The sequence below is a fragment of the Notamacropus eugenii genome, chromosome 2 (assembly GCF_028372415.1).
Source record: "Notamacropus eugenii isolate mMacEug1 chromosome 2, mMacEug1.pri_v2, whole genome shotgun sequence".
NCBI classification, from domain to species: Eukaryota; Metazoa; Chordata; class Mammalia; order Diprotodontia; family Macropodidae; genus Notamacropus; species Notamacropus eugenii.
Window position 1 is genome coordinate 247,956,467 of NC_092873.1, and position 27,408 is coordinate 247,983,874.

The 27,408-nt window shown below is 40.2% G+C and overlaps 1 long non-coding RNA gene and 1 pseudogene across 2 annotated transcripts in view; one reads left to right on the plus strand and one right to left on the minus strand.

Annotated features, from left to right (window-relative positions):
• The first annotated feature begins 1,339 nt into the window (after nt 1-1,339).
• LOC140527093 (uncharacterized) overlaps nt 1,340-27,408 on the plus strand; it is a 128,353-nt gene continuing 102,284 nt past the window's right edge. Inside the window, exon 1 of one of the 2 annotated variants that reach the window (XR_011974673.1) lies at nt 1,340-1,488. This is a non-coding gene — a long non-coding RNA (uncharacterized lncRNA). The remainder of the gene's footprint in view (nt 1,489-27,408) is intronic. The other variant, XR_011974672.1, reaches the window with a different exon arrangement.
• On the minus strand, nt 22,022-22,662 carry LOC140527089 (PRELI domain-containing protein 1, mitochondrial pseudogene; annotated as a pseudogene).

A 27,408-nucleotide genomic window follows, 5' to 3' on the forward strand; every position in this document is an offset into this window, starting at 1 on the left:
GATGACCACTGATGAGATCTGATAGAGAGGAGTGGGGCAGGGGGATGTCATCTCTGAGGTGGTGAACTTTGGAGAATGGAAGGATGATTGTGTGCTCAACAGAAACTGGAAAGTTAGGAGTAGGGGGAAGCTTCAGACAAGGTTAATGTCCTGTTTTTGACACCTCAAATGTAAGCTGGAGAGGTCCTGTAAGTTCTTAATGATTGGGGCCTGACTTTCCAGAGAGTAGTGAGGGAAATATGTAGATTTGGGAATCATCTGCATAAAGATGATAATTGAATCCATATGGTGCTATTATGGTTATCATGTGCTAATTTTCAAAGGATTCTCATTTTTTTCTTATCTGTGCCTTTTTTTGTGTGTGTTTGCCTTGATTAGTGAAAAACTTTCTATGAGACTTTTTAAGGAACTTGACCTCAGAAGAAGGATCCAGAAGAATGGTAAGGTTTTCCAGACATTCTGAGAGATGCTTGTTGGATTTTCGCTTTTAAATCACTTAACCATGATAACAATGATTATTGCATAACACATATACAAGCACCAAAGTACCCACACAAGTGAGACAGAATTGTTTTTGAAAAACAAATGTCTTTGCAGCTTTCTACTTTGCAAGAGTACCAATTGCTGAAGAGGGACACCTCAAATGCGATGGTGCAGAGGGCTGAAGTTTTCCCTAGCACAGGGTGAGGGGGCACTTAAGTCTGAGGTACAGGTCGAACGGCTTCTCTGGCCTGGCTCCCCTGATACCATGATAAGCCTCCATTTTCCCTGTTTTACGCTGTCCACCCCTTCCTAGGCTATGGAAATACAGAATGGGCTGGTCTTTTGCCTGGCCCGCTTCTCCTTCTGGGTGACATCTGTTTGAAATGCTTGGACACACTCTGTAAGCTGACAACCACTTTTTTCCGGCGATGCTTTTGTCAATCTAACTTTTTGTTTGGAAGTTGGCGAAGAATGACCCGTATTCTGGCTGGTTTGTCGTCTTCCTCTCGGAAAGCCATCGCTCCAGGCGTGGAGAGCGCCCGTGGATGTGTCGTTTCCACACGCCTGTGCCGTCTGGAGGTAAGCCATCGCTCAGGTGGAGGGGCTCGGAGGCCGACGGCCGGGCCGGAGAGCTGGGCTGCAGTGCCCGGCAGGAGCCCGGGGCAGGCTCCCCAGCGCCTCGAGCCTCGGCTTGCCGGGTCCCGGGGGGCGTTCGCTCCGGGGGGCAGCGGGCCGGCCCGGGGGCGGGGACTGGCCGCCGGAGCGAGGAGGGGCGAGGGTGCGGAAGGAGGGGGCAGGGGAGGGCTGGGCTGGGAGGAGGCCGTCTCAACCCCGCCGCCGCCGCGGCTGCCACGACGCGGAGCGCGGGCCGGGAACAAAGTGAGGGCGCAAACTTCCCTCGCTGCTGCCTCGGCCTCCAGCCGCCCTGCGGAGACCCGGGACCGCGCGAGCTCCCGGGGCCCGCCTGCGCGGCTGGCTCGGAGGCTTCGGGGAGGGCGAGCCAAGGTAAGGAGCCCGGCCGGCCGCCCCGGGAGGCTGCACACAAAGAAGCCCGCTCCGTGCGCCCGGCTCGGGGGCAGCCGTGGGGGAGGCCCGAGGGCGCGGGAGCCGGAGCGGGCGGACCTGGGCTTGGCTCACCTGCCCCCGAGCTCCGGTGCGGGAGTGCCCACCCCAGGCTGCCCCCTCGCGCCCTTGGCCGCTGTCTCCCTGGCCATCTCCAGTTGCTGCCCCACCTCCCAGAGCCTGGATCACCGGAGAGGAGGAGGGTCCCCGCTCGCCCCGGGGCTTTAAGAAGCAACACGTTCCCCACCCTTTCCCCCTTTTTTCTTTCTCTCCTTCGCTGCGCTCATTTATCTTTTCTCTCATCTTCCTCCTGCGGACTCGGTGCGCGGAATTGCTAGTCCGGGCTGCGGGTGGAGGGGGGCGAGGAGGGAGGTGCCATCTCTCTCTCCCCTCCTTGGACCGGGGGCCGGCCACCCCTTTGGAGCACCTCAGGAGGCAGGGTCGGTCAGCCTTTCTGTACTTAGCCGGAGCCCGGCGAGAGTCAGCCCTTCCTAAAACCGCTCCGCAATGGGCTTTCCGCAGTACCACTGACGGACCTCTTTGTAAAGTTCTCTGCCAGGACTGCTTGACTTCCATTCTTCCTAATCTGTTGGGGGATCCGGGCGGTGAGAGGTTCTGTGGGTGGGGAGCTGGGGGAGATGTGCAAGTGGGAGCGGGGGGCTTCTGATGAAGGCTTAAGTCTTGACACAAAAGAGAAGTTTGTTGTCGAATGGAAGTACTCCAGTAGAGGACTGCATGCCTCCTCCACTACAACTGACTTGGGCTGCAGAGTAAAAGGATTCTTTTGGATCGTTATTCCTCCAAAAAAGTTCTGCTGCTGCCCAGAATAGTAAATAGCTTCCAGTACAACGAGAGAGAGAAAGAGAGAGAGAGAGAGAGAGAGAGAGAGAGAGAGAGAGAGAGAGAGAGAGAGAGAGAGAGAGAGACACAGAGAGAAGAGAGATAGAGACAGAGACAGGAGAGAGAAGAGAGAGAGAGACAGAAAGGAGAGGAGAGGGGAGGGAGGGGAGGGGAGAGAGGGGAGAGAGGGGGAGAGAGGGAGAGAGAAAGAACTGAAAAGGGGTGGGGAGAGAGAGAAAGGAGGAGACAGAGAGGGAGGAGAAATTACATTCAGATGCAGAAAAGCTGTGTAGAACTCCATGCTGGTTGCTTTTGTAAATAATCCTGGAACATAGGAAAAGTTCCTGGGAGCTTGAAGTGTCGAGTCCGTGTGAAGTCTGAAATAAGTTCTAAATGGATTTAAACTTACAAGAGTTGGTTTATAAAGAAGAGAACACCTTCCACCGAGGGCTAAACTGTAAGGATTTCAGAGTAAAAAAAAGTTAAATTAGTAGTTTATCTTTAAGAAAAACTGAAGCTTCACTTTGGTAAGACATGCCTTATTTCTTGCATGGTTTTTAAAAGTGAAAATTTCACCAGATTTATAAAAAGAAGCAGCAGTTGTAGATCCCTGCAGTAAATGCTCCCCAGCTGGAGTTCTCTTTGAGCTTGGGTTCCAGTAGCCTCCGGCAGTAGCAGCCTGGTGACACTTGTAATCATTAAGGCATCTGAGTGTTGTGATAAGACTATTATTCACAATTAAAACAGGATTGTTGGCACCAAATTCTCTTATTAGAGACCATCTCTTTTCTCTTAGTGTTCCCTCCTTATATCCTCACACCTTTGCTACTGACCTCATTGTTTTAAAGGGGGAGGGGGAACGAATCCTGCTTGTCTCTAATTTCATTTCAAGTACAGTCTAAACAATAGTCTAAAATTTTAAAAAAGGAAACCTTCCAAATCATTCACTCTGTGGGTCCTGTTCTTATGGTTCAATTAAATTCAACAAGTACTTATGATGTGACTAGTTCAGGTTCGCTTGGAACAGCAGTGTCTATTGCTGAACTTGTCTGAAGAATTACTTTTTAACATTTAGATTCTCTTTCCTACATGAAGAAAACAAATGGAACAATTTAGTATGTCCTTGCATGTTTCTTTTCAAAAGAAATTTTATCTTTAAAGTAATGCCTTTCTTCTTTTAGCAACATGTTTTGAAGTGTTTCTGAAACCATTTGCTTCTCTGCCATGAAACTCAATCTTTTGAATCTCTTGGATAATAAGATTTGTACTGGGGAGTCTCTGGACTCGAAATGTAATGAAGAGGTCAAAGTTTGCCAAAGTATACCTAGAAGGATACCTGAAGACCAATGAATGGCTCTTGTAGGCTGAGAAGTTCAGGGCTGGGGTACCTTTGGGCAGTGTCCAGCAGTTTTAAGGGTAGATCCATTATCTTTGATTCTGGTTTTGGAAATAAACCCAGGTAATTTGTCCGAGTCACTGATTTGTCACCTCAGTGATGTGAGTGGTCCTTCCAGTGGTGCAGATCATATTGTATCCACACATTCTTATTTTGGGTGAGTCTTGTTCATGTCCTATCTTAAATCCTTCCCAGGAGTTCTATCCAACTTGCTGGAGTCTTTACTCTAGATCTATTGAAAGTGCCTGAATCCAGAAAGAGAAACGCTTGGTGTTTAATTTTCTGACCTTTGCTTTTTGATACTTGACTCTTTCAGTCATACTAGACATGACTTAATTGTATTTCTGGATGCTATGGACCAGTTTGGGAAAGAGCAATGTACTGTAAATGTAAATAAAGGTAAAAAGTCATGAACTTGAAGTCAGGAGACTTGGGTTTAACCTGACTGTACTGCTGATGATGTGTACTTGGGCAAGCAACTTAATATCTTCTAGGCCTTTGTTTCTTTATCTGCTTCTTCTGTCTGAACTAGATAATCTCTAAGCCTTCTTCCATATCCCATCTATTAGTTAATATTCTCTCAGAGAGGGGTTATTCCTGCATCTTTTGGGTGAAAGAATGCTCATTGAGATCTCATTTTGAAAGAAATCAGAATTTGAAAGTGTACAAACACACACGTGTGTGTGTACTTGTGCACAAGTGTATTGGGACTTCCATTGTACTTCTCAATTCACCTCTAGCTATTAGGTGTACAGCAAAATGACACACTTTGGATTATACAAAGAGCTTCATGTGTAGCAATCCAGTGTGATATATCCCAGTATGCAATGTACTTTTAATTAACTGCTCCCTTGCAAGCATGCTTTCCAAATAAGAGGGTTGTTTCCTAGAATAGTATGGAGGTGCCTAGCAAAGTTAGTAGGAGTTTGAGTATTTGTTGAATGCATGACGCTGTATAGGTAAAATTTGTTAATAAAGCAAAATGCTTTTAAGTCTTATTTCTTAAATAAGAATTTAGTTTTCTTCAAAACAGCATAGTAGCAGATATGATGTTGAGACACTCAATGGGAGCTAAGGATTGCTCTAGAAGGAGATCACCTGCGATAGTGGATAGAAGATAGACCTTGAAATCAAGAAGACCTGACTTCATTTTTTGCCACTGGCATATACATCCTGTTGATCCAGGTCAAATCACTTCATTTTTCAGTGCCTTAGGTATCTCTCTAATACTGTAAATGAGAGAAAAGGTACAACATATTTATGTTTATGGAGGGAATTTTCCACACCAGGAGTTCCTTATATTAATGAACATACAGGTTTATTTAAAAAAATATTGCTCTAAAATTTAGGAATTTTGATCTGTTTTTGAAAGTATGCTATTCTGATTTATTCTGTATCCCTTTTATATGCACGCTACATTCAAGCCAAATAGGTTTATATATAATTTCCCAGAACTCTGCAGTCCTCTACTGTTTCCCTGCTTGTGTATAGCCTTCCCTCCCTGTCCCACTCCCATGCCTGGAATGTTCTCCTTCCTCACTTCTACCTCTTAGAATGCCTAGATTCTTTCAAGGCCCAGTTCTCGTGCTACCTCCTATAGAAAATCCTTCCATATTTTCATAATTGTTAGTGTTCTCTTCTCCCTCAAATTATCTTGTATTTATGTATTTGTTTACTTTGTCCCCAAAATTAAAACTTAGGTGTCTTGAGGATAGTGATTCCAAGGTGTCCCAAAAGTCTTGTATAGTATTATTAATATTACTATTATTATTTCAGTAATGCTTAAAATTGCACTGTAATAACTAACATGTGGCACCTACTGTGCCACATACCTTAGAAATATGATCCCACAATAACTTTAGGAGGTAGGTGCTATTATTATTCCCATTTTACAGATGAGAAAACTGAGGCAGACAGAAAGTGTTTGAGGTTTGATTTGAACTCGGGTCTTCCCAACTCCACAGCCATCAGTCTGTCCACTGCACTACCTAGCTGCTTAAGACTTGCCTAAGACTCTGTTTGTCATTTTGCCTTTGTATACTTGGGACTTAGAACAGTGTTTTGCATGTAGATGCTTAATAAGTGCTGGATTAAATCAATTTTCACTCCAACCTTCCTGTTATTTATATTAGAAATGAATATTTAGCCCACAGTTGGGGAAGTTGTAATGCAGTGTAATGGAAACCGCAGAATGCAAAAATGAAATATGTATGTAAAGATAGGAATTAATTGATTAAAAAAAAGGGAAAGTGATTCAAGGAGTAATTAACATGTTGTTCTAGGTATATTTTCAAAAATTCAATTCAGTGAGCATTTATTAAGGGGTCTGCTTGGTGCTGGTCACTGGGCTAGCTTCTAGGATATAAAGAGAAAGAGGAGACAGTCTTCCCTTGAAGAGCTTGTATTCTGCCTAAGAGGAAAAGTTCAGTTAGTTGTCAATGAAAAATTAATTACTTTTTTAGGATTATTTAAGGCTAGGTATATTATAAATGATCTTTTCTTTTCACCTGCAGGATAGAAAGCTCTAGGTTGTACATTTGGTTTAAAATCAATAACCGTACACTTTGTAATAATTTGTGTTGCTATGTGGGTACATTTTTAAAGCTGTAATAAATTCTTACAGATATTAGCATCAGGCTTATTTAGTTAGCATTTTAAAATTACCAAAGTCCTTGCCTTACAACCCTGTGAGATAAGTAGTGTTAAGTATTGTTTCCTGAATTTTACAGATAAATAAACTGAGGTAGAGAGCTGTGAACTGACATGCCTAGGGTCATATATAGCTGGTAGGAGTCCATTTCAGTCTTTAAATTTAGAATTCCTTGCTGATTCCATGCCTTGTCCTATTGTATCACATGGCCTCTCAGTATAAGAATGGTGTGAAATGCAGGGGACTGATGAGGATAAAATAGTCTGCTAGTTATATAGGAAGGAATCTATTTGTCTTACACATTTTGGCTTAGCTTGGAAACATCTTATTAGCACAGACCAAATCTTGTCATAAATGTCGTTGTTTAGTTGTTTTTCTTACTCTTTGTGACCAGTTTGTATGGTTATTATTTTCTTGTTGGTTATGATTTTCTGGATACTGGAGTGGTTTGCCATTTCCTTCTCCAGCTCATTTGACAGCTAAGGAAACTGAAGCAAACAGGGTTAAATAATTTGCCCAGGGTCACACACAGCTAGTTCAGTGTCTGAAGTCAAATTTGAATTCAGATCCTCCTGACTACAGGCTCAGCACTCTATCTGCTGTGCCACTTAGCATGTAAGTATCATATTAACCAGCAAAGGTTTTTGTATTTAGAAAGCTTTCCTAGCACCAGTTGATGACCTGTTTATTTAAGGTAACGTACTACAACACAAGGTAGTGCAACTGAAATGTTTAGATTGTCTCTCAGAGTTCAATAAAATGTTCTCCAATAAATACCATCCGATGTATCGTCATGCTCTGTGGCAGAGATGTGTTAGACTGTCATATTGTCAAACAAATAATTCAGTATCTTGGTAGATACATTTTTGTTCCTATGTGCGGTATGGCCCCTAAAAGGAGCTAAGCACTCTATGTGGATTTTGGTATTTCAGTGCTTCTTTGGAGGGAAAAAAAAAAGGAAGCAGGCAGCCCTTCACACATTTGGAATAGTTTTTATCCCTCTGAGCTGATAATGACACTTAAAAGTTGCAAAAACTCTTTGTTGATTCTTTAGTCTGCCCACACGGTGCTAGACTGTCAGACCTAGGCCACTGTCTCCGGACAGTTCCTCACTGGGGATTTGTAATGTATTTCTTAACTTGGATCCGGTATGGTCTGGTATGGGGCCAGCTCCTCCCCAGGAATCCAATCCAGTTTGAATTTAGTGGCTTTGTTTCAGTTTATGAAGTCTGTAGATTGAGCAATGGAATCTGTCCTTCAGTTTGTATTGTGTTCTCATGGGGTCAGATGACAATTCTTAATGAGGGATCAGATTTTTCAGGCATGTTTCTTCTAGCTTTCCAATAAATCAAATCATTGCTTTAGGTTTTAGGAAATTAACTGGAATTGTTTACAATTATTTTTATCAGTATCTTAAGTTAAAAATCTCAACATTAAGATTTTTTTTTGGAAATACCTAAGAATGAGAGGTTCTTAGATAACCTCTGTTTTCATGAATTGGTTCAAGTTAAGTTTTTCCAGGCCTTTCAGAATACAAACACAAAGTATAATCTGGTAGAAGTCATTTAGTGTTTTGGAAATTTGCCCAATTGTGGTGCAGCTGATGACTTACTAATTTGTGTTGGCAATTTTAAGTTATAGAAGGATTAAAATAGCTAACTGCCTGCTAAAAAATTGTTTCATTGATGCCTTTTGTTTTCACATCAGTCAATACCCCCCTTGCCCCCCCAACTCCAGAATGTGACTCTTTCTTGTAAGAAATAGTTAAGCAAAAACAACTGTTACAGTGACTGTGTCTCACACGTAGGCAGTATTTTGCCTCTGCAGTTCCTTGCCTCCTGCCAAGAGGTGGGAGCTATGTTTAATTATCAGTTCTCTGGGACTTTTACTATGTTTCATTTACTCACCATTGAGCTTCCTTTGAATGATCAAATTTTCATTGATACTGTGTTTGTCATAGTGTATATTGTTATTCTAATTCTAATTCTAATTTTTCTTTTCTAATTTTACTCTTTATCAGTTCATTGCCAATCTTCCCATGTTTCCCTAAATTCTTTATATTTATAATCTCCTACTGAACAATACTATTTTATTGCATACATATGCCAGTTTGGGCAGCCATTCACCACCTGGGCAATTTAGCTAGTATTTTTAAGGGTCTGTTCAACAATGGGTACAGTGCTAGGTGCTGGAAATACAAAGACCAAAGTGAAAAGATCCTTGTTTTTAAAAAGAAAGAAGGGTCTGTATAAAATAAGGGCAATATGATTTTTGGGAAAAGGTGCTAACACCGGGGTTTATCAGAAAAGGCTTCATGTAAAAGGTGTTGGGCAGCTAGGTAGAACAGTGGATAGAGCATTGGGCTGCAAATCAGAAAGAGTCATCTTTATGAGTTCAAATTCAGCCTTAGATGCTTACTAGCCATGTGACCCTAGGCCAGTCACTTAAGTCTGTTTCCTCATCTGTAAAATGAGCTGGAGAAAGAAATGGCAAACCACTCCTGTATTTTTACCAAGAAAACCCCAAGTGAGGGTGTTCAAAGATTCAGACAGGACTGGGACAACTGAAGAGCAATGACAACAGAAGGTGATACTTGAAATGAACTGTGGAAGGTAACTAAGGATTCTGAAAGGAGGAAAGATCAAGAGGAAGTACCTTATAAGTGTGGAGAATAGCTAATATACATCACGGATGGGAGATGGATTTTCATGAATGAAGAACTACAGGAAGGTCTGGTTCAATTGTAATATATGTGAAGGAGAATAATGGGCAGTGGGATTGGAAAGTTATATTGGGGCCAGGTTGTAAAGGGCTCTAAATGCCAGAGAGGAATTCCTATTTACTCTAAGAGGCAATAGGGAGTCTTTGGAGTTGATTGAGTAAGGAGATTACATGCTCAGGTCTGTAATTAGTGAAAAATCACTTTGGCACTCAGTGAGACTTGAGGAGGAGAAACCAATGAGGGGGCCATGGTAATAATCCAGATGAGAGGTGATAAGAGCTGGAACTATAGGGATGACTGTATAACTAGAGAGAGGATCACATGAGAGAACTGATTTGGGTACTTTGGGTGAGGGAGAGTTAAGAGTTGAAGAGAACATCGAAGCGATGAATCTAGATGACTAAAATGATGGTGCTCTTAACAGAAATAGAGAAGTTTGGAAGAGCATTTGGTTTGGGGTGGGAGATGAAGATAATTGGGTCTCTTTTGGATTGGCTGAGTTTGAGATTCTTATAGGACAATGTCCAACAAGCAGTTTGTATTTTAGGACTGGTGCTCAGGAAAGAAACTAGGTCTGTATAAATACATCTGGTAGCCATCATTGAAGTGATGATAATTAAACGTATGGGAGCTGATGAGGTCATCAAGAGAGTGTATAAAGAGGAGTAAAAGGGACTTGGGGTACACACAAAATTAGTGGGCATGATAGAGATCATGATCCAGCAAAGGAGACAGGGAAGGAGCTGTCATGCAGGTAGGAAGACAACAAAGAGAGACTAGTGTCATGAAAACCCTTAGAGGAGGGAGTATTCAGGAAAAGAGAATAATCAGTAGTGTTGAATGTATTAGAGATATCAAGAAAAGAAGGTGGAGAAGGGATCATCGCATTTGGCAATTAAGAGATCACTCATAACTGTGGCGTGAGGATCTTTACTTGTTTTATGAGGGTAGAAGCCAAATGGGAAAGGTTCAAGAAGTAAAAGGAAAAGAAGTTGAGGTGACAAAGTATAGACAGTTTTTTTTTTTCAAGGAAGAAGGAGAAATATAGGTAGATGTGCAAAAACTTGAAAGGACAATGGGATATGGTGCCTGTCCCCCAAGAAGGTTACATCCTGTTGGAGTGATGGAATATATGACATGTTTAGAGATAAAGAATATAAAATATATACAAAATCATACAAAGTAATTTTGGACAGTGCAAGAACAGTGGAGAGTGATCTTATAGGACTTAACACTTGAGCTGAGCCTTGAAGGGAGCCAAATTGCAGGTTTCCTTTGTGTGGGGGAAGGGGAGGATTTGGTGGTGAAGGGTATGAGTTCATGACAGAGAGTTTCAGGTATGAGGGAAGGACATGGAGGCTATAAGTGGGAAACAGCAAGCAGGCCGATTAGGCTATAGCAGAGAAAGTGTGAGGGGAAGTAATGTATCATCAGCCTGGACAGATAGGCTGGAGTCAGATTTTAAAGGGTTGAAAAGAGTAGTGACATGATCAGTCTTTTGATTTAAGAATATTATCTTGGCAGTTGTTGAATCAAATTGGAGGCTAGACTAGAGAGGTAACAGACTGGGTTCAGGGACACCAATCAGGAGGAACTAAACTAAGGTACTTGTGGTATGAGTACAAAGAAAAGAATGGGTGGAGGAGATGCTGGGGAGCTAAGATAGACAGGACTTGGCAATTGGGTGCAATTGGGTAGGGATGGAGGTAGGTGGGAGGTAGGGGAGGTGGTGGTACATGAAGGAGAATGAAGGAGAGTGGGAATGAAAGATGATGGCAGCCCTGTTAGAAAAGGGAAGTGTAGGGGAGAGGGAGAGTGAATTTAGGAGGAAAGATAGTTTCCTTTTGAGTGCTCATGTTCCTTACTACAGTACCACAAAAATGCTGCTATGAATATTTTAGTATTTATTGGATCTCTAAAAGCTTTAAAAAAAGTTACTAGCACAATCATGATATTGAGAGGCTTAAAGGAAGAGGACTTTTAGCCAGATGTTTGCCTTTTCATATGAAATTTTACTCATTTGTCAATATTGTTTACTTAATAAAATTTGTTAATATAGTATTTTCCTTCTGCCAATTTGCTACAATAGTTGTTTTGACTGAACATTGTTCTGTAAATGAAACTTTTGAAATGAATTGGAGATCAGGATAGGTTGATTCATTATTCTCACAAAGAGAATTAACCAGAGCTTACTTTTCTTCCAATATGGTAATTAATGAGGCCACTGAGAAATACTGCTAACTTGTTCTTCCTTATGAGTGGTGTGGTCTTGGGGTTGCTTTCAAATGGATGTGGCCATGCATGCAAAGGAAAGAATTTGGACATGGGGTTGACCAGGCACTGCTTTAGTACACATCTGAAATACTCTGGTGTGAGTTAAGTTGTTGCCTTAACTGGTGGAAGTTGGAACTATTGGAATTATGTAACAGTGTGGGGACATGAAGCCTTGATGAACTAACTTCTGCTGATTCAGAAACCCAAATATGTTCTTCTTTGGCTTGTGTGCCTTTTATGTTCCCTGTGGAAAGTCATCAGGGTTCTGTGAAACCACAGTGATTTTTGGTAACTCTTTATTGACAGCTCTCTGAGCCTTTTGATAGGAGCTGTGGGGCATTTGTAGTTAGAACTGCACAGAATCACAGCAAGTAACTTCACTTGGAGCCTTTGTTTCAAGGAGAACTCAACTCTTCATTGTGCTGGCTCATTTCATTGACTCTTGTGAGAAACTAGTTCCTTCAGAGTCTTATTACTTAATAATGGTTTTTGTTTGTTTTTTGTTTAATAATTCGAAGGAGGGATACAGAATCTACGTGCCACACTTGGCTTGTGTAAGCAGCTAAATCGGTGCAGCAGTGGTGATAAGAGTTCTGTGTCTGGGGTCAGGAAGACCTGAACTCAAATCTACCCTCAGATACTCAGTGGCTTTGTGATCCTTGGCAAGTTACTTGGCCCCTGTTTGCCTCAGTTTCCTCAGTTGTAAAATGGAGATAATTACAGCATTTACCTCTGAGGGTTGTTGTGAGGATCAAATGGGATGATAATTGTAAAATACTTAGCACTGTGCTTGGCATAGAAGTGCTATATAAATGCTTATTTCTTTTCCCTTCCCTTCCCTTCCCTTCCCTTCCTTTCCTCCTCCTTTTCTTTTCTCCCTCCCTCCCTCCCTTCCTTCCTTCCTCCTTTACTACGCATTTGTAATACCGACCTCCTCATTGTTCCACTCCCACAACCTTCCATCTCCCAGCTCTGGGCTGTTTCACTGGTTGCTCCCAAGCTTGGTACTCTTTCCCTCATCTCTGCCTCCTAGCTTCTTGGCTTTAAGTCTCAGCTAAATCCCTGCTTTGTGCAAGAAGCCTTTTCCTATCCCCCTTAATACCAGTGCCCTCTCTCTGTCTATTATCTCCAAATGATTCTGTATGTGTTTTCTTTCTACATAGTTGTCTTCATATTATCTCTCCCATTAAACTGTGAGATCGTTAAGAGCAGGGACTTTTGTTGTTGCTTTATTTTTTGGTATCCCCATCATTTAGTACAATGCTTGGAATATAGTAGGTGCTTAATAAATGTTGATTTGTCTTAAATAATTTATTCATATTCAATGAATTCTTCTGTTTATAGTTGTTTTCCTTCTTTCTTTACTGGCTGTTAGGATTACAAAAAAACTGAAGTTTTCTTCTCCTTCAAGGAACTCCACTGTATGCATGATGAACACTCACATATTTCCATTTCCCTTTATCAGTATTGAGAAGGGGATGCTATGTTTTTTCCCTCTTCCAAATAGTCCCCTATCTATAGGACTTTTCTTATGAATGAGTAAACTTCTGAAAGCTTTAGAGAATCATGGAGTTAGAGCTGACAGAGCCCTTAGAAAACCACCAATCTGATGTCTTTATTTTATAGAGGAGGAGACAGGGACCCCACAAAGTTTAAGTGATATGCCCATGGTGATACAGCTAGTCAGTGACAACACTAGGATTTGGACCCAGGGCCTCTCATTCCGTATGCACTCTTTTCCCTGCACCTCGATGCAAGGACTGTCATCTGCAACTTCAAGGTTACCTTTTTAGCATTTTAAAATAGATTAAGGTGCTCAGAATTTATGCTTTGAAAATCTAAACTTTAAATAATACAAAGTATAAATTCTGAACATGTTAACATATCTAAAATACTTTTATGCCTTCATAAAGTTTAAAAAGTTTAAAAACCCAAGCTTTAGAAGTCTCTCTCTCTCTCTCTCTCACACACACACACACTTACTCTGCATGCCTTTAATCTATAGCTTTACCAGTATGAGTACTCCCTATAATAATGCAGACCCTGGGCTCTCTGAACCTTATCAACTATTCTTCATAAATGACTGTAACCACCCGGTCCACCCCACCCTCCAAAAATTACCAATACTCAACTTCCTGGTCATGAGCCTCTCTGCACTTAGCTAAGATGCATGGTCTGCCTCCTAGTCTGTACTAGAATACTTTACAGCTTCGTAGAACTGGCTAAAATTTGCTTTCTGCTATTTTTGTTGTTTGGTCATTTTCTAGTCATGTTCAACTCTTTAAGACCCCATTTGGGGTTTTCTTGGCAATGGTACTGGAGTGGTTTGCCATTTCCTTCTCCAACTCATTTTCCAGATGAGGAGCTGAGGCAAACAAAGTTAAGTGATTTGCCCAAGGTCACACAGTTAATAAGTGTCTGAGGCCAGAGCTAAACTTTGGAAGATGAATTTTCCTTACTTCAGGTCCAGTGATCTATCCACTGCACCACCTACCTGCCCTTTTTTGCTATTAGTAGAGTTTAATTGCCTTAGATTACCTCCATGTTGTGAGGGGGCATCAGAGGAAGACTTCCATGGAGTATAGGTATGTGTCTATACATATTCCTAAGATTTACAAAACCCCATTCAGACAGTAACCTTTAATGGTGTAGTGCAGGTAAAGCCAAGTTTGTATCAGTTCATAGGCAGTGATCCAAATTCAGAAGTATGTATGTCTACAATAGTATCACAAGTAAATATTACGGTAGTACAGCTGGGAATGGAAGTTTAAGCTCTCATTTTTATGTTGTGTCTTATCCAGGTCGCAGTAAAACAAATGTAACAAATGTTTCAACAATAGCTAGCAACACTTGAACTCTTCTCTTTCTGACCCATTTCTTGTTGGCATCTGAAGATGAAGATGAAATTGTGATTTGGAAATAGAAGAAAAAGCAACTGAGATTGAAAGTACTATCCTCATAAAAATGTACAGCCCTTAGACTGAGAAAAAGATAGAAATCAGTGCTGTATGGAAAGGAGTGGCCATGTTTGAGTACACCTTTGATTCACAGAGTGAAGAACAGGGAAGAATCAGAGATGAGTTGGAGGCCACTGTGGAAGCATTAGCCACAGAGAAGGACGACAGGAAGGGAGTGAAGATTAAATCTTTCTCACATTGTTGATAGAATGAATGCAGTGTGACAGATCTCGCTTGGTATTTTGTAAGACTCAACTAACCAATATGTCAAAAGATAAAAAAGTGGATGTGTGTGTCATTTCCATTTAAAGCAAAATCGTATTAATTCAGGCTAATTCACAATTTGTGATGAGTTGCAGGGACCAATGTTTCTCTTTGCATTTTTAATGATGGAAGAATTTGTTAAGCTTGTTAGTAATGTGAACAAAATTGTAGCAAAATGTTAAAATTAAAATTATTTATTTAAAAAAGTCCTCCAATACTTTAGAAACAGCTATTAACTTATTGTTGTAGGTCAAGAGGTTTACCCAGTCATAACATAAAAAGGATAGTCAGTCATGATATGGAAAAGATTCAGGCGGGCACACATGCCTTCCCCTTCCTTGTCTCCACCTCATCTGGACAGGAGGGTGTGGTGAGTGACCTTGAATCTTTGTGGACTGACCTTTCTTGAAAGAAGTGGAGAGAAGCATTTATTGAGCATCTACTATATACCAGACATTGTGCTAGGCATTTCACAAATATTATCTCATTTGAACCTCACAACAGCCTTGGGAAGTAGGTGCTTTTATTATCCCCATTTTATAGTTGAGGAAACTGAGGCAAAAAGAGATTAAGTGATGTGCCCAGGGTCCCACAGAGAATACATTTCTGGGGCTGGATTTGAATTCAGGTTTTTCTGGCTACAAGCCCAGCATCTGTGCACGGCTGTTCTTTGACAACTAAAAACCTGCAGCAGTGGCTGAAACCTTATTCTCTTAAACCAGTCATTTGGAGGAGACAATTTCCTTTCTTTGTAGGGGAAAAACTAGCCTAACTTACATAGCAAGACCCAGGTAAGTATTGTTGATATCATACTTGTAATACTAACTTATTCTTTCTCATTTTTATTTATGGGAGGCAGCATTACATAGGTGGGGAGTGGGGGACAACCTGGACTTGGAGTCAGAAGATTTAAAAAATAGGAACATGGGTAGAAATTTATTAAATTCCAACTAGTGGATTACCTATAAGGCCTCACTTATCTCTGCTACTCTTTGGTGACCTTGAGCAAATCACTAAACCTCAGTAGGCCTTAGTGTCCTCATTCAATAAAGATTTATTAAGTGCCTGCTACATGCAAGGAGGTCCTAATATAATTTTACGTAGAGATAGCCAGATCCTTTGAATCATCTCTATTAACTGGAGAAAAATACTGACCAGGTAATGAACATAGAACATTTGTCGGCAGAAGGATAAATATAACAGAGAATTCCATTGCCTGTCAAAAGAGACATAAAAATGATAAAGTATGACATAATTTTTGCCAACAAAGAGTTTATATACTATAGAGTAGGGGAATACAAAGAATGGGAGGTGAAGGAGATAGCTAGACAATGTACTCTAGGAAAATTGGAGTTGTTGAACCCATTAGCTATCTCCTTTTTCTTCCTAGTTGGAATTGTTTTGTCTTCAATTCATAAAACAACAATTAAGCATTAATATGTATGTAGCATATTGTTGATAGAGAGCAGGTCTAAGGGACAGAAGGAATTGGGTCCATGCTCACCTCTGACTCACACTGGCTTTGTGACTCTGGACAGATCACTTAATCTCTATGACCCTTAGGTTGCCAATCTGAACTGATAGAGGGAATCTCTTCCAGGGGAGTTCCCTAGTAATGATGACAAAAATCATAACTCACATTTGTATGTACTTTAAAGTTTTCAAAACATTTTATATATATGTCATCTCATTTGATCCTCACAATAAGGATGTGAAGTGCATGGTGACATTATTATCCTCATTTGACAGATGAGGAGACTGATGCTTAGTGATTTGTCCAAGCTCGTATAACTGATAAGGGTCTGTGTGGCAGGATTTGAATTTGAGTTTTCCTGAATCTGAGTCCTGCCCTCTTTCTGTTGTGTCATTTAGCTGCCTTGTAGTTACTTACCTTCTGGGATTCTCATAAATATGAAAAGAAATACATTGCATGTAAAAGCTTTGCAGTGGTAAAATGCTGTGCAAATAGAAGCTAATATTTGCTTTTATTACTACTATTTATTCATTATTGCAACTCTGAATTTTTATAAAGCAGTACTTTATTAACCTAGTTCTAATTAACATATATTACTGAAAATAATAAGATTATACTGATTACAATATAATCTGCACTTCGAGATTTAATAAAAAAACTCACTGCCCTGTATACTTTACTTACTAGGACAATTAGGAGAGCTTACATTTCTATGGTACTTTTATAGTTTATCAGTGTTTTCCTTGCAACAGCTCCATGATGGGCAAGTATTATTCAGCTCCATTACAGAGATAATCAAATAGTTTCAGGGAAGTGGAGTGACTTGTGACTTGTCCAAAGATCACACAGCAAGGCTTTGGATCCAACTGCTTCTTTTCTGACTGTAAGCCTAGTTTAAGTCTCTCCAGATCCTGGTTCTAAGCTTAGCATGTTTCCCAAAACAGCCCACCATTTTCTTGTCAAGCTGTACTCAAGGCATTGTACTGAACTAGTGAAGTTTTACTGTAATTGAATCCAGGTGAGTGAATAACATGCCCAGGGACCTCCCTGGGAGCTGATGTAAAGTGTAATATATTTCCAATTCATTTTGGGAATCATTGTCACCAAATCTCAGTTTTAAAATTCTGGAAATTTGGTTAATCAGAAAATTTTTTAACCTTAATAAAGTCCAGTCTTCAATGTTTGCATAGATCTTAGCCTGGGAAATAAATGACATTGTTGTAATGAACTCAGACTTCAGGAAAGATTTGAACATTACGTGTTTGTAAATTAGCATGTAAAGTTTATATAGATTATACTTAGTCTTAAGGAAAACTTTTAAACCTTTATACTGGGTTTACTAATACTGCTATACTAAAGTATTTGATTAATTAAAAATGCAAAAGTACATTTAAAATTTTCCATACACAGTTAGAAAAAAATAATGGTTTGGTTTTTAAAAGTACAAATAATTTAGGTTTAAGAATTTTTTCATATTTATGTTCAAATATGAAAGCAAATGAAACAAGGAATCTAATAATTCACTAGTAGTTCTAGGAATAGGGATACTGGGCCTGTTATATCATTAGAAGAAATTTCCAGCATTCAAATGTCTTTGGACCAAGTCACAAAGAATCTAATAATTCATTGGTAGTCATAGGAATTGGGATAGGGACTGGGCTAGATATACCAATGAAGCTTTGCATCCTCTCTGCAACTTGTCTCAGAGTTGTGAACCCAGGTTCATGCATCCAGTACATAGCAGAGGTAGGCCTTCAGCACAAACCGCTTGCCCAGGCCAGCTCTTATGTACTATATGATGCTACCTTTCATAAATTAGAGAATTTAAGAACTAAGAAGGACCTTAGAGATCAAGTTAATTCTCCTCATTCGTAAAAATGATGAAACTGAGGCCCAGAGAAGTTTAATAACTTTTTCAAGGTTGAAAAGGTTGGCAGTTGGCATTAAAACTTATATCTCCTGATGCCCTGAGCCAGCATTCTTTCCCCTAAGCACAGTGTCTCTCTCCAAGCTTCATAAGCATTATCTTAATTGTCTGAAGGCAACATAATTACTTCTGGCAGCTCTGTAGCTAATTTCTTTTTTTGCCATATTCCTTAAATAAATAGTAGTGTTTATTAGGAAATGGCTTGTTACACATTTGGATCTTCTGTAGGAATAGAAAACAACTATTTTTTTTTGGTAACAATTGAAAACAATTTAGCTTGTATATTCCCAAAAGAAACTCCAGATGTATAAAGAGCAGCAGCTACTAAAGCTCATTTCATTTAAATTGGATTCATTAAACGTTTAAATGCCTACTGTGTGTAAAGCAGTATGATATATCCTAGAGGGAGCATAAAATTTGGATAAGATTTTACCATCTAGCTTTAACATTTTTCTTGAAAAGTCATTAATAGTTATCAGAAGGACCTTATGGATCATAGAGCTCCAATGGACCCAAGAGATTTCTGACAGTTCAGTGTTATCATTTTCTCACCTGTAAAGTAAATGCCCATTATGTGTTTCAATTAACCACATTTCATTATTGATCATTTTAAGATACTACTGTTTGAAATATTCAAAGGGTATTGACTTGTATTAATTTGCGGGCAAACAAATTATGAAGTACAGGTCCAAAAATTCAAAATATACTCAATTCTATATCTGTTAAGGGAGAATATTTGCACTAAAGTGGCAGTGGGTTGCCACCTGCTTTAGAGGCAGTTTTTGCATCAATAAGATAATAGATTCTTTGTAGTATTAAAGAATTGAAATAGAATAAAACCAGTTTAGTTGACTCAGGGCTATAGTCCTTTTTCCTCTATTTGGACCAATTTCTTTCCCCATATCCTGTTATTTATGGATAAGTGGCTGACATGATCAAACTCCTTATAGTTCCAAGAATGACCCAGAGAAAATGATAGCAAGGATTCAGACAGAGGAGGCATACACCTAAGAGGTAACCCTGGACTGAGCAAAACAGAAGACTCCTGTTTTGTGGCCTAAATATACTTCTCAAGTATTCTTGGTTTTGATTTATATTTTGGATTTTGTTTGTTCATATTTGTCTTTAGTTCTTTAGAGACATTGGTGTTCCAGGTCTCACTGGTATATAACAGTGTTAGAAAAATATTGGCACTGAAAGTTGGGCCTTCATTATTCTAGGAAAGTTGGGGTTAGTAAAAATATTTTGCAATTTCCCTAAAGTGATCTGGCCCACTCTCCTCTTCCTTTTGAACTCTATAAAGATGAATATCACCCAGAGGGGCAAAGCAAAGGCATATGGTGGGTGTGAGCAGCCTGAACTATATAACCATTGAGAAAGTTTGAAGGAGGTTAGGAGTAAAAGATGTCAAATAATTGTGAAAGAGAAGATAAGCTTGTTATGTGTCTAGACTGAGGAGCTACAGGGAGAGGCAGGAGAGATGACCATCCTACTAATATTAGGAAAAATTGAGGAAGATCAGTGTGACAGTGATAAACTTTAGGGAAAAAGGGGAAGGAAGGGAAGACAATGTGCCAAGCACTATGCTGATTGCTTTACAAATATTATCTCATTTGACCTTCACAACAACCCTGGGAGGTATATGCTGTTATAGTCTATATTTTATAGTTGAAAAAACTGAAGTGACTCTCCCAGGGTCACACAGTCTGTGTCTGAGGCTATATTTGAACTCAGAACTTCCTGATTCCAGGCCAGTGCTCTATCTACTTTACCGCCTTATCTAGGAAGGATGTATGTAAGTGGGACAGTGGATGGGAAAGCATGAATGGATTGATTGTGTTCATCCTTCATTGCTAAAGAAGACCATGCCATCAGACAAATGATGACATGACTTGCACGTTGACTTTGTTTTGAGTGAGGGAGGGCTGTGCAGGTCACCAGCCTCACTTCTCCTTCAGAGTTATCTGAATCCAGTGACCTGATATTCATCAAGATGACAGAAGATGACCCATGAAGCACTGGGAGACCTTGGACCCTTTACGCCAAGGTCTTTGGAGGTACTCACTTAGGGTGAGGCAACACCCATTCATTGAATAGGCTTGTTTAAGAAGTAGTTTTGAGTGAAGGAGGGCTGTGCAGGGCACCAGCCTCCCTTCTTCTCCAGAGCCAGTGCCTACTTGGAGGAAGCTCCCGAATGGATGAGTCCACAAATTCATTTGAGTCATTGAGAGAATATGCTTCCACACATTTTTCTTTAGGGAGCCCTAACCCACTTACAGCAGGTAGCACTGTGATCCAGGCATCAGGCCTGGAGTCAGGAAAACCTGAGTTCAAATCTGGCTTCAGATTCTAGCTATGTGATCGTAGGCAAGTCAATTGTACTTTTATTTGTGTCTGTTTTCTCACCTGCAAAATGGAGATCGTAACAGCACCTACCTTGCAGCACTGTTGTGAGGATCACATGAGATATTTGTAAAAAACCCTTAGTGTAATGTCTGGCACATAGTAAGCACTATAGAAATGCTTATCCCATTCCCCTTCCATTTATTCTTGTGCACATTGTAAGAGGTGTATTGTTCTGCTCCCTTAAAGTATGGTGTTTATGGAAAGGAAATTACAGTTTTGTAGCATGCTGTGATACTCAGTACATATCTGGAATGTTTTAATCAATTCTGGGGACCACAGTAAGGGGCACTTATGTACACGAGAGTAACCAAGATGATTAAGGAATGGTTGACCATGAGGAGATGGTGATGTTCAGCTTAGAGAAGACTTACAGGGGCATGATTGTCACCTGAAGGGGGTGGTCATTAGGAAGGGAAATTAAATCTGGTTAGCCAAAGAGCAATGAGTGGAAATGGTGAAGCAGATTATTTCTCAGTATAAATAAATCCTAACAATTAGAGCTATCAAAAGTAGAATTGGGCTACCTTGAAGGATAGTGAATTTCTTCCTAAATATTTTAAATTAAATTTTCTCTTTAAAAAAATTAATAAGCATTTATTTTCTTCCTTTATTCCCATTCCCATAGGAAATAAAAGAAAAATAAAACCCTCATAACAAATATGCATCTGTAAGCAAAATAAATAAATGCCTACATTTAGAGATGCATTGTTCATTCTGCATCATTAATCCTTCACCTCTCTGTCAAGGGGGTGAGTAGCATGCTTCATCATTGGTCCTCCGGAACTATGGTTGGTCGTTGCATTTGAAGTCTTCAAGTGGAAGCTTGTCAAGCCCTGTTGGAGAAGATTTAGTTGAGATTCTTGGTTTTGGTAGAAAATCAAGTAGAGACTACTGTGATTTAACGAAAAAAAGCACAGAACTTGGCATTATGAGATTTGGGCACAAATCTCAGCTTTCTTACTTTCTAGCTATGTGAATAAAGAGGAGTTGCTTAATTAACCTCATTGAGTCTTAGTTTTCTCATCTGTAAATTGGCATGTCTAATAACCTATATTCAACTGTGATTAAAGTGCTTTGCATATTCTCAAGCATTGCTATCTTTGAGTGTCCCAAAGCACCTTTTAAATTCTTGTCTGCAAAAAAAATGAGAGAGAAAGAAGGTGAGAAAGAATGAAAGGAAGAAAGAAAGAAGGGAAGGAAGAAAGGAAGAAAAGAAGGAAAAAATAAAAATGAAGGAAGAAAGAAGGAAAGGAAGGAACCTATTTGTAAATCATGGGGCTAAGATTATTGTAGAGTTGAGGTTGAGAAGCAGGAAGAGCAAGAATGATCTCTTGCAGATAACTGGATTTGAGCTAGGCCTTTTTTTAAAATTTATTTTTAATGATAAATTATAACTTGGACAAAGGGAAGGTAATAGGACAAGAGCTGGATTGTTTGTGGGCTTGCATTGTGTTGACGGTCTGGGTCTGCTTGGGGCCTGGGGCATTGGGCCCAATGCCAGGTCTTACAGGAAGCTCTCAGCTTTGGGTACTGGTGATTTAGGAGGGCAGCATCAGGGTGACTCCTTTAAACATAGTGTTGCTGCTGCTGCTGCTTAGTAGCTGCCTTGGTAGCCAGGTCCTCAGCCACTCTTGGTAGCTGCTGGAGCAGTTTCTGTCACCTTCTCATTTGCTTCCTAAATTGTTTCAACAAGTATCTTAGAAGGAGCTTCCCCTTGTAGTTTGGCCAAGATGTAGTCAAAGCCTTTGACGGTCTTGGTCATTTTACTTTTCAATCTAGCTAGGCCAAACTCCTGGACAGCTCTGGAGTCTCTAGGTCACCTGTTGGATTTCCATCCAGCCATTGTTTTCAGGCTTTACACAGTAAACACGTTTCCTCTACCACCATTAGCCAGGCATAGTTGATATTCCAGGTGAAAGTAGTCATGGTCTGGTTCCGTGGGTCCACTACACAGTCCTCGAGGATGTACACTGAGTGGGCTCCATTAGCAGAAAAGAAGTGTTCCACCCGGTGAGGCATTCTGTTGGTCTTCATTAGAAGCCACATGGACAGCAACTTCTGATCAGGAGTCACCTTCCCGGGGCCCAGTGCCCTCTGTCAGCACATGCTTGCTTGTAGGGATTGGGGTAACACTGCCAGAAGGCAGCAGACACTTGGTCCCAGGAGCTCTGGAACATGCTCTGCCCCAGAACATATTTCATCATCATCCTGTTGGCAGGGGTTGGGGTCGGGTCAGTGTCAGGGGGCACACTGCATGGGGCAGGTGGAGGAGAGATGGGTCGCTGGCTCACTCTCTCCGTTACCATCCCATAGCTGTTGCTGTCAGGAGGGGCTGAGCTGGGTCTTTAAGGAAACTAGGGATGCCAGGAGGCAGAGAGGAGGAAGAAGAACACTGTAGGTCTTGAGGACAACCAGTGAAAAGACACTGCATTGTAAGTGTTAGGTGGGAGACTAGGAAAAGGGAAGAATATAAGAAAATCTGAAGGGAAGGGTGTGAAGGGCTTTAAAAACTAAACACACAACTTTATATTTGATCCTGGACTTAAATGGAAGCCACTGGAATTTATTGGGTAGAGAAGGTGTGTGTGTGTGTGTGTGTGTGTGTGTGTGTGTGTGTGTGTGTGTGTGTGTGTGTGTGTGTGTGTGACATAGTCAGACTTTCACTTTACGAAGATCATTCTGGCAGCTGATGGGTTGAAGAAACCAACCAGAAGGTTGTTGCACTATCAGAGGTTTGAGATAAGGGCCAGTACCTAGGTGGCATTGTTCAGAGGAGAAAAGAAGGCACATCAGAGAGGTGAAGTGAAGGTAGGAATGATAAAAACTTTGCAGTATATTGGAGATGTGAGATAAGTGCAAGGGAGAAGTTCAGTGTGACACTAAGGTTGTAAGTTTAAGAGACTAGAAAGATGGTGATACCCTAGATAGTAATGTGTGTTCATCCTTCATTGCTGAAGAAGACCATGCCATCAGAGAAATAATGACATGACTTGCACTTGACTTTGTTTTGAGTGAGGAAGGGCTGTGCAGCTCACCAACCTCACTTCTCCTCCAGAGCCATCTGAATCCAATGACCCAGATATTCATCAGGATGACTGGAGATGACCCAGGATGAGGCAGTTGGGTTAAGTGACTTGCCCAAGGTCACACAGTTAGTGAGTGTCAAGTGTCTGAGGTGAGATTTGAACTCAGATCTTCCTGACTCCTGCACTGGTGCTCTATCCACTGCACAACCTAGCTGCCCACCGTAGGTAGTAATAGGAAAGTTAAGAAGGAAGGGTTTTGGGGTGAAAGATAATGAGTTTCATTTCGAATTTTTGAGTTTGAGATGTCTAAAAGGTAGTTGATGATCTGAGATGAGGTCAGGAGAAAGGTGAGGAATAGATAAATACATCTGAGAATCATCAGCATAGATAGTTGAAAAATGAACTGAAGAAAACTGATGAGATCACTAAATGAGATGGTCTACAGGGAGAAGAGAAAAGTCTGTGGGACACACATGGTTTAGTAGGCACAGCATGACTTGGATAAAGATCCAACAAAGGAGACTGAGAAGGGGTAGTCAGACAAGAAGAAGGAGAATCAGGAGAGAGTAATGCCACAAAGACCCAGAGAGGAGAGAGTATCCAGGAGATTGTCCAGATCAAGGATGATTGAAAGGGTGAATTTCAAGCAGATTGTGGTTACTCCCTCTGAGCCTAGTACTTTTCCTCAAGTAATTGAGGATGGGGACTGGGGATTTTTCTTTGGGGCAGTGACTTTAGCCAGTTCCAATTTGAACCACATTTTAGCATGGACTGCATAAAATGACCTTTCCCTTCAGTTATATTGATCTATATTATTGAAAGGCAGGCTTTGACAATGATTTACACTCCAATTGGTATGTGATTAGATATGTACTTAGCATAATTTTAGAAGCCTTAGGAACACCTTCAATTTTAATTTCTTATCTGGCTTTCAGAAACTCGTTTAATTTACTGGTTATTTTGATATATGGGCCAAGTCACTAAAAACAGATAACTCTCTGCGGGCAGACAATAACCCTTTGATGGACATGCTAGTAAAAATGGAATTCTTATGTAAACAAGTATTTTGAATGTTGCTCTTGTAATGGCATAAATTATTTGGCAGCATTTTTGATATTTATTGGGGGTTCCAATGGTGCACAACTACTGTATCTTTAGAAAATGTTAAGAATGAGAGGTTTAACTGTTCTGTAAGTGTTGGCCTTTTTGTTTTTATGTTTTAAGTTTTATTGATGACTTTTGTTTTGTATCACAGTCATTTCTGTATATACCATTCCTCTAGAGCCCTCCTAAAGAAAAAGTCAAGTCAAGTCAACCCACAGCGATCTCATCTGACAGTGGGCGGCACTTGATACCTGTAGTCCCCCACATCTCCAAGGAAAGAAGAGAGGTATATTTCTTCATCTCTGGGTCTGAGACTGGTCATTATCATTACATGGGGGTCAGAATCACTTTTAGGATTCTAGTGTTCTTTTGGTTTTGTGTTAGTTAGCGACCAGGTGGATTTCATAGTGCTTTTCTTTGTATCCCCAGTGCTTAACGTGTAGTAGGCATTTATTACATGCTTGTTGACCTCATGCATGCCATTTGACTTCTCTCAGTCTCAGTTTTTCCTTCTGTCAACTAAGGGTGCTAATTATACTTGCTTCATATGGCTTTTGGGGAGGGGGTGTCAAAAATATGTGTACATGTATGTGTGTATGTATACATGTGTATGTGTACATGTATGCGTACTGTATGTACATATATACATATATGTATAGAGATGTAGATATAAATATACACATGTATGTATGTATGTATATATGTATGTGGTTATAGACTGGATCGAAGCAGGCTGGCCTTCTGGTAGTTTAGGTCCCATGAGACAAATGTCTCATTTCAACAAGTTTACAAAAGGAAGCTTCTTCAGTTATAGTAAAGGACAAAGCATTTAGCTCAGGTAGATGAGGATTCCTTGTTTCCATTTCTACTCTGGTCAGCAGGGTAAAGCATTGACTTGATCAACCTTAGGACATCTGCCAACTCAGAAGGGCGCCAACTCCACAGTGGGCTAGCCTTTTTATGACTTTAGGACACCAGGGAACTTCGAAGTGCTTCCCCAAGTTAAGGGAGATAGATCCTTCTCATTTGCATATTCTTTATCCACTGCCTGCATACCTGCCTGAAATCCCTTATGAGGTCATCACAGGGGCAGAGGGAACAGCAGCTGGTAGAAGGTAAAGAGGAGTCCCTCGAAGTCCATCCATTCTTTCTTCCATCTTTTCTCATTCCCTCCTATTTGAGAAGATTGGTAGGAACTTTTGTTTTACCTTCCTCAGAGATTTTTCTTTCCCCCTTTAAAATATGAATACCTAATACATGGAATGTATCGTGAGGTATTTTATTAATTATAAAATGATTCTCCTGTTTGATATTTATTATAATTCTATTTTGAACTCAATGGATGGATTTTAAACTAATAAGTCTTTCGTCCTTTCATTAAAATCCTGCCACCAAGCCTTATTAGGGCATGGTTTGTCAGAGGCTATGCCAAGAGAATTCACGTTCTGACAAGTCTTGCCAAAGACTTCAAGGATAGATAATGGACCAGCTTAACTAAATTCAAAGAGGATTATCCAAAGGTTAGCCACTAATTGAAGCTTTTTTTTTTGTCATAGCAGCTCATGAACATGACCTCGTAAGGTGTCAGAGGTCATGATCCATGTTCGTTGGAAGTCAGATAGAATTCACTGAATCATAAGAAAGTAGTCATTTTATTAAGTCTTAACTTAAAAACAAAATACATAGACTCTTAGGGTTGCACATACCCGAGAGATCATCTAGTCCATAGGAATCAGTTTCAAAACAGGTTTCACATTCTTTCCAAACAAAAAACAGCATAAATTTTTCATAGTAAATAATTTCTTTTTCAGTATAGATGTGAATGGGGAATCCTGATTTAGTTTCTGTAGCCTATCTGTTCTTCACTTTCAGTATGACTTACAGTGCTTTGATCTCTTCATGGATGGATCACTCACCCTCTCAGCCTCAGTTTTCTCATCTGCAAAATGGGCATAATGATAGTACCACTTTTCAGGGTTGTTTAAGTATCAAGTGGAATAACATATGTATAGCATTTTGCATGCCTTGAAGCAGTATATAAATGTTAGCTGTTGTTATGATGATGATAATAATTTTAGCAGTTGTTATAATTCCCTCTTAGACCTTTCCTTAGACCTTTCCCCACAATGTTTCTTCCAATTTTTTTCGTCTTTCAAGGTTTCAGTCTTAACTAGCATTCTTTTCATGCTTCATGTATGAGAAGACTGAGCCTCTCATTCCTGCATTTCTTTAGCTTTTCATATCAAAGTTTCTCTGTCTTTATCCATTCATTCCTCCTTCTTTCTTCTTCTGGAAGAAGAAATGTTCTTCCTCTTTACCAAGACTAACTTTAATTCATCCTGTGTGTTAATATTTTTCCTGCTGTGCAGTGCAGGTGTCACCATTCCTCCCCCAAATCACTTCCTTTCCCTTTTACACTACCTGCTAACTTTTTTTACTCTGGGTGAAAAAAATTCCTTCTAAGCCTCTGGGTCCAAGCGATACATATTAAATGTTTTTGGTAAAAAACAAAAAAAGCCAAACCAAAAACCAAAGCGAGCCCAGTAGATAATATCATTAGTCATCTCTGCAAAAAAAAAAAAATAGAGATGAGAGACCTTTAGGTAACTTTTAATATGATTAAATTGCATCTGCGTGTATATTCTAGATAAAAACAGATGCAAGTTTAAAGAAGTGCAATCATTAATGCTCTTGGGTAAATGTGTTTTGAAAAACTAATTTGTTTTAGGGCATTTTAAAAGCCCTTCACATAAATTAAGCCCTTCACATAAATTCTGTAGATTGGCAAGACTTTCTTTATGCGTTTTGATAAATTTTTTTTCC